General features: G+C 34.3%; 1 long non-coding RNA gene across 1 annotated transcript; it reads right to left on the reverse strand.

Moving 5' to 3' along the window:
- Positions 1–8,929: 8,929 nt before the first annotated feature.
- On the reverse strand, positions 8,930–10,893 carry LOC141433756 (uncharacterized). Its single transcript, XR_012451948.1, has 2 exons — positions 10,230–10,893; positions 8,930–9,707 (listed from the first exon to the last, which is right to left on the reverse strand). It is a non-coding gene; the product is annotated as an uncharacterized lncRNA (long non-coding RNA).
- Between the last annotated feature and the right edge of the window lie 4,006 nt (positions 10,894–14,899).

The raw sequence follows: 14,899 nt of genomic DNA on the forward strand, positions 1-14,899 counted from the left end.
TAAATAAAGTATATGTAAAGACCTATTTAATGACATAATTCTCAGTTCAGTTGGTGCACGATCCATGCAAAGTTGGTCATTGGTGTTGGTCATTGGTCTTTTGTAGCTTGTTGCCATGTGCTTCATGCGGTACAAGTTTACTAAAAGTTAGTACCTAGTTGTGACAGTTTTAATTCAATTCCTTTATAGCTCATCCTAAGCTGATAGTATAAATTACAAATATTTGTTTATGCAAGATGAACGTGTGTCTCCTGTCCCGTAACAAAATAACATAGGTACACTTAAAAGTTGATTGACTACCTATTTTTTTCTTTATTTCTTCCAATTCATGGCAAATTTTCAACACTGCCAAATAAAAATCATTCCGAATATAAGCATCTTGTTGGATTCATGTACATTAGTACAGAAGTGACAGTGAGGGAACAGCATCAAATTGTTTCCGCATAAAGGACGTTGACAGCCCCGCAGCTGCTCGCTGACAACGGTCGCCTCGAATGACAAAGTAATCTATTACGCAAAACACTCGCCCCTGACTTGGGCTTACACGCCTACCCTGTTTATGGAGCTAAATTGCTATATTACGATTAATTTTGCCTTGAGCAGTTATCAATAATGTTTTGCGATTAGTTGTCATACAATTTATTAAATTATAGGCACTAAGAACGAATATGTTCATGCTTTGAAATGCTTCACACGCACCAATTAACAATAACGTCGCAAAAAGGAGATTAACTCAAACACCTCTTCAAGAACACATTTATAAAAAATATATATGTAAAACACAAATAAAAATGAAACATCCTCATATTATGAAATCGGAACAAGAACAACGGAAATCTGCGACTTTTCAACTTTAATAAAATATCTTTTACCTGTCCTCATCGTAAATACAAACTGAGACATGGATGCACAGAAAAACCAGAAAAAGAGACCAGCACTGGGAATCTATAACCCCTATACCACTGCTGGACAGGAATCTAGACACTAATTTTTCCTATGCATACATATCTCAGGTTGCTTATTTCTACTATTCTACTTAAGCAGCAGCACTAGCGACATCTAAACAAACAAAAAAACAAAAACACAAAAATACTCCAAAAAATCAATCTTTCCCTGTCCTCAAACCAACTCATAGAAAGACGATAAAAAATTCTGCCCCCCGGTTATAAAACTGGTGATGTTATTCGTGTACCTAAACTTTTTCCTTATTTTAGTATAAGTGCACCCTTTCCCAGTAAGGGTCATTAATCTTTTTGTTGAGTACAAATGGATTTAGTTAGATGTCGGGTACACTTGTTCAACAGTTATGGGCATACGCAGCTGTCATTTACATCGCATCCGGGCTTTATTATACCGGGTGTGGCCTGTAAGACCAAGCGCTCACTACGATTTTCGGCGATATACCTATTACAGCGCGATTCTCAAATCGTGTCGCAAAAATTAAAATTGTAGGGCGCGCTTGGCCTAATATGAGCAAATAATTAAAACATAGATCATACTCCTCTAACCGAACAACATATAAGTTCAGCGACTTTTAAAAATAATTAGTTTTTTACATTTTATTACACTTTTATGTATGCCAATCTGAGATAATGTAGCGTCTCTGTTAATTTAAACTTTTAAATTTTTTATGGGTGTTATAGTATATACTCGTATTAATTATTCCATTCCGTTCCAGTCGTTCCATCATGACTGAGGATCGTGGTCATCGACGGGTAGGAGATGTGACCCGGGCTCGTTTACCATTCTTATTCCCAACTACGATCATCTTCTCTAGGCTCTCATCACCCCTTCGCATTATGTGGCCAAAATATGAAAGGATTCGTTGGTGGCATATATTGTGGACAGACGAGTTTTTATTTTGAGCTGTGAAAGGATCGACGCATTTGTTCGCTTGGCCGTCCAATGTATCGTCATCATTCGTCTCCAGCAACAAAGCATCTATCCTCTGCCTGTCTCGAGCCCGTATCGTCCACGACTCAACGCCATACAGAAAAATTGGGAATATCAGAGCATGTACCTACCGGATCTTAGTGATTCCCCTCTTTTTCCATATTTTGTTTAGGCTTATTAATTATACTTACCGTATTTTTCTTGATTTCTGTTCATTTCGACATACAACTCAATTAATTAATAGAAAATATTAACTTCTTGGCCATATAAAAAAGAAACCTTTTTTTAATCGACTTTAAAAAATTAGGTTATCAACTAAGTTATTTTTTATGTAGTATTAGAATATAGCCTGACATAGCGTCAGAACGGTAGGGGTGGAGGTCAGCAGGGAAGGCCCTTGCCCAGCAGTGGGACACTATATACAGGCTACTTAAAAAAGTAGAATACTTTTATCCCGGGAAATTGCACGTTTCCTGCGGGATTACGATAAATAAATAAATAGAACTACGTTTTTAGTTGAACGCAACAATAATGCGATAAATTACAGTACGAGTATTATTTAGTATTCGGTAATTAAATCAATAATTTCTAATAAAATGCTTAATTCGACCTTTATTTGTGCGCCATTATTATGAAGAACGCTTCAGTGAACTAGGCGGAATACCTAGTGGTAAAACTTATCTGCAATGCAGCTCAGTCCATTGGACTAATTGGGGTAGTTCCGTTCAGCAGTGGCCATTAATCTGAAAAGATATCTGTACAAATTTAACCAGTTTTGGTGTTTGCCAATGAATTGTTATCATAATATTGCGTAGTTAAAAAAAACTGTTTATTTCACTGACTTATAAAAATCTTCTACTTAAATTCTAATCTTAGTTGTTTAAGATTTGAATAAGATTCCGAGTATCGTTTAATTGGGCGTTTTCAAAAACAAACAGTGGACAAACAAAAATGGACGGGTTTTTTTGAACTATTGCAATAAGGGTAACAATTGTACAAAATCCTACTCATATTATAAATGCGAAAGTTTGTGAGTGAGTGAGTATGTTTGTTACTCTTCACGCGGTATGTAGATAGCTGGACATCTGGAATAAAGCAAAGGCTACTTTTTATTCCGATATTCCCACGAAATAGGGATAAAACCTTGAAACATCAACCGCTAAGCTTAGAGTCATGAAATTTGACATGATTGTTTTAAATGTAACGTCAATGAAAACCACGATTTAACTTTAAGGAATTCCCACCGGAATTTTTAAAATCCCGAAATTTCAGTTCAGTTCAGCTACTGGATCTAATGATTTAAGTGTGCGAAGTCATTTCATAAAAACGAAGAAACGTCAAATGCGATCTGAAATCTCAGATTATTAATGCAGTCTGTAATGTGGAAAGTGAGATTATAAGAAACAAAAACTAGTAATAAGCATGAAATAAACAGGAATATTAGCGCAATGAACCTGCCGAACAATCTCCGGCTTCAAGCTAGCGTGTGAAGTGGACATTACTGCAATTAAAGAGGGTAATAAAAGTAACTAACCATTTTTCAGCTGAAAATCATTAAGCCGCTACTCCATATTAATATCATCTATTTGTAGAGCTACTTAGAGTTTCGCTTTTCTCTGAGGGTTTGTCTCTGCGTATACGGACGGCTCCAATTTTCCTTTTGTTATATACGGCAACTTTTGATAATGCTGTACCTTAAACTTTCTTAATCCGTTTGAAACTTCGATACCTACAAAAGGCTAATTGAATATTATCTAAAATGTTGTTGACGTCTCCAAACCGGGGGGAAACTTCGTGGTTAAGATCCTGCTTCTTTTATTATTACGAAACTTTTTTCCCGCAGGCTCTTCAACTGGGAAAGATTACGTGATGACATTTATATTATTTTGTTTGGGAAGTCAAGATGGTCCGTTAGCAAATACAAACATTTGCAATGGACAAAAAGAAATTGCTATTACAACCCGCACCGAGATGTTATTAAAACTTTTTGGGAGTGAGATTTGAAATTGATAATCGAGACCATGGAGGAGCAAAAGATTAAGTTGAATGGTAAAAACAAAATTAAATTATAACATTTTCTGTAAGTAGGCTGCAAGGGGCTTTATTACATGTCACTTTTTTTGTACTTCTAGAGCGCTTTCGGAAGCCCATCCATTGTTAAAAAGAATGCGGCGTAATAAATGTGCCAGAAAATATTTTTTCAAAACAAACATTAAGTAGGTACATACATTACTATTAAATATACATACATAACTATATAAATACAAATGAATGGTAAAATGTGTTGCTAAGCGCAAAACACGACAACGGCTGGATTGATTTCGCTAATATTTTTTTAGTTGTGTTTGTTATTGTCAGGAGAAGGTTTTTATGGAAGAAAATTTAGAAAAATACAACGGCGGCGAAGCCGTGGGCAACAGCTAGTACATTACATTATTATTAGGGATAAGTCCGCCTTGGTACAAGTATCTCAAAGTCTGTCAATTGTATTTTGTTTCTTTTATATTTTGCAATAAAGAGTTTGCATACATACATACTATTCTTATAACTATTAAAGCTACGAAAACGAAGTAAACAGTATAGACTTATTAATACAGGGATCTAGGGGGTCCCTTGGTTAAGTATCTAACTCTAAACATATTATTAGGAGATGAGATCTACTGATTATGAAATTTAATTGAACTATAGCAATATACTTTCAGCTGAGTTTAAAATGCTTATTATGTAGGATGGGCAGTCCAAATACTATTACTATACTATATACATACATACATGCATAGTATTACTATTTAGTACTTATATAAGATTTTCTGAAAAAAAAGGTAAATTTAAATTATGATCGTGAGGTTAATGGTGTGCCATTATGGGTAACATTTATATTGCATGCTCGTTGTTTAAATTTTCTATCGGAGGAAAGTGAACTGCTATTCGAGAACACTGGCACGACAAAAATAATTCAATCTGCAGTGATTACCTACAACATTAATTTTTGAAGATTAAGGAGCTGTTTCACCATCCATTGATTAGTGTTAACTGACGGTTAAATGTGATGCCGTCTCTAATTGTTTTGTTCGAATAGACGGAGACGGCATCACATTTAACCGTCAGTTAACACTAATCAATGGATGGTGAAACAGCCCCTTAGAAAACCACTTTTGTGGGACTAATAAATACCGCACCATGTAAATTTCTTTGTTTCTAAGATTTCAGCTGAGTTTAGTGCTTAACTAGCGGGTACAATATTATATTCGCAAATGCATTCGTTATTTCTTTTCGTTAAGCGGTATTAGAAAATGGTAGAAAAAAATTATGAACAGGATTGTGAGCTTCATAATATAATAATGACCTTTGATCTTTATAATTACTTAGCGCTTCCATAGTAGCAGCAGAACGCGCATTTGCCTGACGCCGTTATAGAGGTACAGTTGAGAAACTGAATCACGTACCCTTTCATAGTCAATTTCACTATGGTTTCTTGAGCAGATAGAATAGAATAGAATCGAATAGAATGAATAGAATCGAATTGAATGGAATAGAATGGAATGGAATGGAATAGAATGGAATAGAATAGAATAGCACAGAATAGAATAGAATAGAATATAATGGAATAGAGCAAAATAAACATTATTAATAAACGGAAAATATTTTCCACATTAAACTTATAACTATAACATAACTAAGTGCTTACTAAGTGTGATAAATAGATTGGGCTCAGCGTATTATGCTGTAGACGCACACAAAAGTGCGCATGCACACAGCGCTGATTTACAGCCCAACCCTTCAGATAGATGTATGGAATGTCCATATGACATCAATAGCACAAAGGTTCCACCCTGTTACGCAGATCAAATTCTTGGTTTGTAGTTTCATTAGTTCAGATGTAACATTACGCACCCACTTATTCCAGTTTTTGTTGAATTCAAACAAAAACCTTTTAAGCGATACCGTAACAGTCTTAGTCTAAATCGATGGTTGCTGATAAGTATCGTAGGGGCTCGCTCCTCGTCAGTGAAATAAATGTAGAGTTTAAGCATTATTCCGGAGGCTCAGACGATACCAATCGCCAGATAACCCTGGAAATGTATTATGCTATTTTCTCGCGGGACCAGGTTATCACGGGCTATAGATTTCTTAAGAAGTAAATGGACTGTGCAATAAAGTCAATATTGCGTATTGTGAAAAGCGAACTATCTTGGTATCGTTGAAATTTTAACCAAAGTTAAGGATTATAATTTATTTAAGCAAAATTATTATTGTAATGGTACTATTGAAGTAAAAACTATCCTGAAAATAACTTAACTATTATAATCATACATACAATTGGCCCAAGTCTTGCCCCTGCGGAAGATTGCCCAAAAGGCTGGCTGCATTTCCGCGCTGGATTATGATCCCAACACGTTGGGCGAGAACCTAAAAACTGTATATAGATTCAATCTCTTCACTTGCTCATTAGATTTTTTTATTAAGTACGCAAGTTGAAGGGCAATAGGTGGGCTACATCGCTCGAAGAAGAGATAACCATTAGGGAGGAAAGTCCTTGAGTGGCAACCACAACCCAATAGATCACCTCCCACTAGATCATGCAAGGTTTCTTAAACTTTTTGCAGTCACGGACCACTTTCGCAATTTTTCGCAACAATTCCACGGACCCTTGTCAAAAATATTATTGGAAATGAAAAAAAGCCTTAGCACCTAAGCGCAGTCTTTACGTATTGAATTCTCGTACTAAAGAATTGGCTAAGTAAAGTTTTTTGAAGAAGTGCTAAATATATTTTTCTTCGGTAGTCGACGTCTTAATAATCGAGGAACTGCAGCTCTTTTATTTTTATTTCCTCTTATTAATTAGAAATCTTTTTTAAGTGGTCGATATGACGTTGTGAGATTGAAATGGCAGACCCGTTGAGGCTCAGTACTTAGTAGAAACATTAAAAAAAAAACGAAGTCAACTGTCACTGCTGTCACTGTCAAGTAGAATCTAACCTAAAACCATTTTATTTGCTTTGCGATTTGGTGCGATCAGTGTGTTTTTTGTTTGGATAATTTTTTACGACCTCAGCCCAAACTCTGGACTTTTGAATTTGCCACATCTCTCCACGACCTTTGTACGATAATTTGACCACGATTGGATATTTTCGACGACTATTTTGGCTCTGTTTCTTAGACAACGTTATCTTGCATTCTCGGCCACCCTTGGCTTGACATTTGGACTGCCTTATGAGTAAATTCGAATCACAGTATCCCTACAATGGATTCAGACGACTCCGATAGTATTCGAGTTGAAATGGAGCATTACATAAATGTTCTCCAATGCTTTGTACTTTCGTCTACGAAATACAGACGAGATTTTCCGAATTCGGCGTATTTATGCATCCTAGTCTTTACAAGCGACTTGGTGCAAGTCAGCTTCATCTTCCACTGCAAGTTGCTCATCAACAACATCATTATACGAACCCTCTAGCCCTTCAACATCAAACACAGCAAAGGAGAACATAACAGAAGGAAGAGATATCGTGTTTTTTTACCAAAACAATAAAAAGGACATGGTCTCAGTAAGAGTCATGCAATACATTAAAATATTTAATTGCATGTTGCACAAATGGGTTTATATTCTTTATTTCAGTGTATTGAAGGAAGAGTTTCTGCTAAATCATTTACAGAATGAAGTGGCTTTATGTGGCTACTAAAAAGGGGGTGATTCAATCTAAAGTCATAGCGAGCTTGAGGATACATGTGAAATGCGTGATTTGATAAAGATAAAGATAAAGATAATTTATTTGTCAAACATGAGTTCCTATATACAATTATTAAATTGAATATATAGATGTACAATAATTTGATGTCCTGTCCTTCATGTCTTGCCTTTCAGCATACAAATTTTTAAGTTATGAATTTAAATAATTATACAATAAAAAAAAATAGGAAATAATTAAATTACAATCAATATTACATTAATGTTATATAAATCATTTTGTAGATAAGATAAGATAAGGTCAGTGGAACATTTTGAAAACAATATCTAGTCTATATTATCTAGTAGATACTCGTTAACTGAATAATATGCCTTGTCGGTTAAAAAATCTTTTAATGCTTTTTTGAAACTAGGTAATACTTCCTTCTCTGTTACAGTTTTTGGTAGCTTATTGAAAATTTTAGGAGTCATCCCTAGCACATTTTTGGAGAACATAGCTGTATGTGATGTCCAAGCAAATATTTTTCCCCGCCGTCGAACACTGTTGAATTTTTTAAATAGATTAAAAATTGAAGATTAAAAGAATCCGTATTTTTGAAGCCTCTCTGTTATTAACCATAACCACATAAAATTATGTAGACAAAGCTGTCTTATTGCATGTGTTTTAGATAGTTTTAGTTAATTTGCAGAGTAATATAATAAAAATGCAATAATTTATATTGTTTTTATTTCATAAATACACAAATTATCATAAAAACATTTAGCATAAACATATGTCTCAAAAGACCCGATTTATTGGAACATGTATATAATATTCCTGGCAAAGGGTAATTTAAAAACAATTCGTATTTTTATTAAATTAAATATTGTGCCATCCCCATTAAGGCATTAGAAGTACTACTAAGAAATACAAGGAAATATAATACAAATATTATAGGTCACTTTGTGTAAAACCGGGATTTTAGTTTACTTTTGCATCAAAAGATGTCACTATCTCGTCTCAAGGAAAACCTGAATCACGCTATTAAGATTTTTATATAAAAGGGCTGTCATCATATTAAGCTTTTCATTTCCTAAGCAACCATGGTTTGATTAAACAACGATTTGATTATACGTGTAAACAATATGCGTACCATTGATCATAAGTTATAACAAAACCGTGGTGATTTACTTGTATTTTTAGTACTTGTACTTGTGACAGTGACCCTAGATTGTATCGTTTGTTCTACCAGTTGAACTGGATGTGTGTATATATACTATCTTTTGCCCGCGGCTTCGCCCGCGTGGAATTCGGTTATCGCGCGCTGTTATCTCGGGAACTGTTTATTTTTCCGGGATAAAAAGTAGCCTATGTCACTCTGTGGCCCATAAACAATCTCTATGCCAAAAATCACGTCGATCTGTTGCTCCGTTGCGACGTGAAAGACGGAGAAACATACTAACACACACACTTTCGCATTTATAATATTAGTATGGATATATATGGTATTCAACTGTTTTATTTTGTCTGACTCTAATACATACATGATTGGGAATCGAACCTGATCAAAATCTCTGTAAGCAAGGTTACAAATTCTGCACATTTTTTCGTTATTTTTGATGATGTGAATCATAAGTGAAAAGAAACATATTTTACAAGATTTTATTCGACTTGCAATGTATGAGTATGTATGTATTATGTTTATAAACCAAAATGAGAATACAAATTTAAAGTACCGTTAGCTTATCACAGCAGTACTTATACTGATTACAGATTAGATGACAATGCAAGACAAGTATAGTCAACAAAAAGTATTGTGAGGAAAAATAAAAACTTACACAAATAAAAACCAAAAATTATATTTTTAAGAAAAAAATTTTGCTGACTGTACTTTTTCTCGACTGTACTTGCATTGTCAACTAAAAATACATTTCTGTATTAAGATATCATCATGTTCAAAATTACATTTCCGTGCTAAATCTAAGGTCTATTCTATTCTCTTCCATTAACCATTGAGGAGTTCCGTGATACTTCTATGCCTCTTTTTTATGGAAAAATGCATGTCCTTGGAAAAAACAGGTTATGCTTCTTCACTGGCTTTTTTTTGCAACCAAAATAAAAACACCAACATGTGTTTACATCCACCTGAAAAAAAGATCAAAATTATTATAAATCCTTACTTATATTTAATATTATAAACGTGAAAGGAACTCTGTCTGTCTGACTGTTAACTTTTCATGCTTTAACCGCTGAACTGATTTAGCCGAAATTCATTATGGAGGTAGTTGGAGTCCCGAGGAAGAACATAGGCTACTTTTTATCTCACAGTTTTATCCCGAAAAAATACAGAGTACTCGCGGAAAGCGATAAGCGAATTCTTCGTAGACAGAGTCGCGGGGCAACAGCTAATTATAATATAATGTTTCACTAACCACAGAAATTTTACTCTATCATAATATTTACCAGCCAATGCTGAACAACATCACCTGTCGCATAAATCACATTGTCAGTTGATATCTAAGTAAATGGTCACAATAAAGGTAATATGTTTTTGTTATTCTGTGCTCTCGTACAACTTTGGTCCGGCAACATATTCAACTTTTGATGCCCTAAAATGTAATGTAAAAAAATAGACAAGAAACTGTATTGATATAATTTTGTACTTACGTTCATCCATTTTACCGCTACGGACAAGAGTGCTTTATCTCCTCTGATTTCGGCAACATTGTATACTTATCACTGGTGTCAAAATATTCTAGACTCATAGCCATGTGTGGCAAGTTCCTTGAATCTGCTCGCACAAATTCACTCATTTCGTATTGAAAGGTGAAGCCGCTAAAATAGAAAATATGGTCCAAAAGTCAAGCCAAGTGTCGTCGAGAATACAAGATAGCGTTGTCGAAGAAGCAGAGCCGAAATAGTCGTCGAAACTATACAATCGTGGTCCAATTATCATGCAAAGGTCGTGGAGAAATGCGGCAAATTTTAAAGTACTGAGTTTGTGCTGAGAGGTCTTTAAAAATTATCCAAAAAACACATTGATGGCACCAAATCGCAAAGTAAATAAAACGGTTTTAGGTTAGATTCTACTTGACAGTGACAGCAGTGACAGTTGACTTCGCTTTTTTTTTACTGTTTCTACTAAGTACTGAGCCCTCAACGGTTCTGCCATTTCAATCTCACAAACGTCATATCGACCACTTAAAAAAATATTTCTAATTAATAAGAGGAAATAAAAATAAAAGAGCTGCAGTTTCTCGATTATTAAGACGTCGACTATCGAAGAAAAATATATTTAGCACCTCTTTAAAAAACTTTACTTAGCCAATTCGCCGCCCGACAACGACAATGCATCGCGTCAAGTTTAATTTCCTAATATATTATGTCTACAAACTGACCTACTGCGCCTTTTTTTTTAGCAGGAATCCAACTTTCTCATAAATCCAACTTTTATACCCGTTCTAACCGTGTCTTCGCATGATTCCAACTTATTTATTTAATGAACTTGTATTCGCATTATTTCAACCGAATGGTATAATTGGGCACATAAAGCTTAATGATAAATATATTATGGGCCAGGTGAATTTAGCCCTCTTTGCCCGTAGTACAGTTTAGAGGTGAGACGTATTTACTGGAATAGGTTTTTGGCTTTGGCTTAGACGCGTGAGTACGCGTTCCCGCCCGCGGTTCTTTTAGCGTCCGAGTATTTAGGAGTACGGCGGCTGACAACGTTCCGCCAACTTGAAAACAAGCATTTATGTACACTTTTCAATTGAAAATTTTATAAAAACTGCTGACAGTCCTAAGCCTGTATAAAGTATGAAGGGAAGTTTTAAGTCTGTATTTCGGTTTCGGTTTATAGAATTTTTATTTCTCATTGAAAACAAATAGTCACTTACATGAGAAACTTAATATCTAAGGTAGTATTTTTAGTTTACAGTATAGTAGAGAAAACAAGTAAGTTACGTATGTACAATGGCCTGCATAAGTGGATGGACACCTTACGTTCTATAATCGTTTGAACACGAGAGTTGGCGATTTTGTTAGGTGTTCACAACAAATGAACTAGATGGCGCTGTTAAACAGTTATTATGATATGATCGATATTTTATCCCCGTAACAGCAATGTGCCGATAGCTAAGTTGATCGGCTGCTTAGATAAATTCGTAAATGATCATGAGTTCGTATCCTACATATCAGAATTGTTTTTTGTTCTTATTTTTTATTTATAACTTTCTATTTAAATTTTGTAGATAACTGATATGGAAATAAAAAAAAAAACTCTGAAAAAAGGATAACGTTGCAACAGAAATAATACACGTTTTGAAGTTTAAAACATAAAAAATTTATTCCTAAAACAATATTTCTATTCATTAAATATTGACGCAGTTATTAATGTTATACTATATATTAATTAAATAACTGAAAACCAGAAAGTAGTTTGCTCAGAATCCAGAGTAGAATCGATTACACTATGTTTTAAATCAGGTAGTGTTTGAGTTTTTAAATCCTTTTTTTATTGTGCCCAGTCTAAATATTACGAATTCATACGCCAATTAAATGTTTTAGGTATGTTTCATACCCCTATTAGATAATTTAATACTGGCCGTTTTGCGTCAGTTTGGCTTTCTTTTAAATCTGGCATTAAAAATTACGACCGTAAAGTTAGAAATGAAGTAGAATTACTGATTACGAAAAACATACAATTATTTTAGGAAATAATGAAGGTAAGTATTCGAAAATAAACGCAAACAACTAACTTAAAATAAAATGAAAAATATTTTCTGTGTGTCGTGTGAGGTTTTCAGTTATTTTATTAGCACCTGACCAAAAGTTGTATTTTAACATTTTATTGAGGTATTAGCTTAAGTATTCATTTCCGATTCTGGAAAGAGGATTGAAGCTGAACCGCAATAAAAAATAGTATTTGAAAGTATTATACCTGAGACCGGGTTATCATAAGACTCGTACGCGTTATAAACTATAATAATTGAAGTTTTCCAGTTTTAAACATTTACTTATCAATAATTGATGGCGTAGATCCACTGTAGATTACAGTCATGTATTGAACTTTCACACTTATCTCACATAAGTAAACAAAACTATCAAGGTATAATTAAATGTTTTGTTCATAATAATCAAATAATTGCTTTTCATAACAAAGTGATACCTTCAGGATCACAAATAAAGATAAATATTTTGGTTCATATAATACAGTGTGCTAGAAAATCAGATGCGGATATTTTAAGGATCGATTATTTGCATCGTCGTTAATTGGTTTCAATTAAATTAAATAAAAAAAATACAGTTAATGTTAATGCGAGGATGAATTTTTTTTGAACGGAATGGTATTTTTGTATGAAGCAAAAAAATATTACCACACAATACTTAAATAATTTATGTGTATAATTAATTCTTAGGTTATTAATTACATACCCTGAAAATATCCGCACCTTATATATTTTATTATAACATAATTGTTTGAGTATATAACCCGGTCTACACGTAACTATCAATTTTATTTTAATAACTGTTGTAACCACCATGATTGTCGATAACTGCTTGCAAAAAGAATCGCATCGATGCAACTAGATTTTCACACATATTAGAGCCGCGAATACTGTCCCTTATTTTTACACAGTGGGCTTCTAACGTTTCCGGAGTTCGCTTATTTTTGTTATCCCAACGTTGGACATGGTTATAACAACTCATAATTTTTTAATGGGATTTAAATCCGGTGATCTGGCAGGCCAAGGAACGACTTTAACATTATTTTTGTGTTGATTAAACCAGTTTTGCACAATACGCGACCGGTGTATTGGGCACGGCACTTGTTCTTCTGGATAGACAACTCTAACAGTGGGCAACATCATAGCTGGCGTTGAGATGAGTCGTGGTCGTGGTCTACCCGATCTTTGACGGTGCAGCAAAGATCCTTCGTCTTGATATCGTCGTACCCATAATATAACTGTTTTTATCTGTAACAATATAAATAAACGTAAAATAATATAACGTAGATATCATTTTAATGAAGAAGTTGGTAGGATGAACGTAAACAAAAAAAAACTCACATTAACTCCAATTTCTCTAGAAATTTCCGACATATTTTTTCCTTCTTCATATAAATTAATAATTTCACAACTTTTAACCATCTCAATAATGCGATGAGAACTCATTTTAAAGAATAATTACGATAATAAGCAGATTCAACTTGAAAGAGACGATCAAACGATGTTGCAAGCAGCTGAACAAGTAGCAAAATCTTTGTAATAAAAACTTAGCCTGGTAGTTTGAAGATCTTCAGTCTACCCTCTTTAAGTTTCGTTAAACACGCATGACTTACCGATTAATTTTAAGACGACCCGATATAGATCCGATTTTCATTGTTTAAGATAACAGTACGATGGTCAAGTGGTTGTGAACTTCGTTCTTCGTTCGTATGTCACAAGTTCAAATCCCACCAGGCGATAATATTGAGTTTGTGTTTTTGTAAATTTACTGCTAGATTTGGAGATTACTAAAGTTGACACTAATTCGCAACATGGGTCTTCGTAATAAAGAATTTCACTATCATCAGCATCCCAGCCTATAGATACACGTCCCACTGCTGGTCACAGGCCTCCTCTCAGAATGAGAGGGCTTGGGCCGTAGTTCCCACGCGGGCCCAGTGCGGATTGGGAACTTCACACACACCAAAGAATTTATCGTTGGAATATTTGAAGGACAAGAAACGATAGTAATGCGAATAATAATATTCTCCTTCTCTTACGATAAGTACGAAAGAGACAGAAAATGTCGTTACGCGATTCGCGGTAACATCCCACGGTGTCCCACCCAGGCAGGGACATAATTTAGTTACTACGGCAGCGAAATATCAAATTTCTAACATGAATATAAAATATTTTTTAAGGTCAGCGCCAGCGCCATCTAGTGAGATATTAATAAACTAACTAAGTTAGTAAATAAGTAAATACCGCTAATACACTTCAAACACATAGATGGCGCCGTTTCTCGCGTCAGACGATTATGTTTTGGAATTGTCCATCGACTTTTGCAGGCCATAGTACAGTTAAAGTTTTCCGTGATAATATGTGACGTATACAAGAATACGATTGGATTGTTCAAAGGTTAACTGGAAGAGATCCCTTTAAGGGATATGTTCACCTTTGTACATCTCTTTGTTTTGTTAACTGTTATTTTCACATGACATTCATGTACAATAAAGAGTTAGGTATACAATACAATACAATACCATAGCAACATATAGTATGTTATTTTTCTATAGAAGTTTTGTCCAAAATAAAAGATTAGTTTTACATTGAATTGAATAAATGACC

The sequence above is a fragment of the Choristoneura fumiferana genome, chromosome 12 (assembly GCF_025370935.1).
Source record: "Choristoneura fumiferana chromosome 12, NRCan_CFum_1, whole genome shotgun sequence".
NCBI classification, from domain to species: domain Eukaryota; kingdom Metazoa; phylum Arthropoda; class Insecta; order Lepidoptera; family Tortricidae; genus Choristoneura; species Choristoneura fumiferana.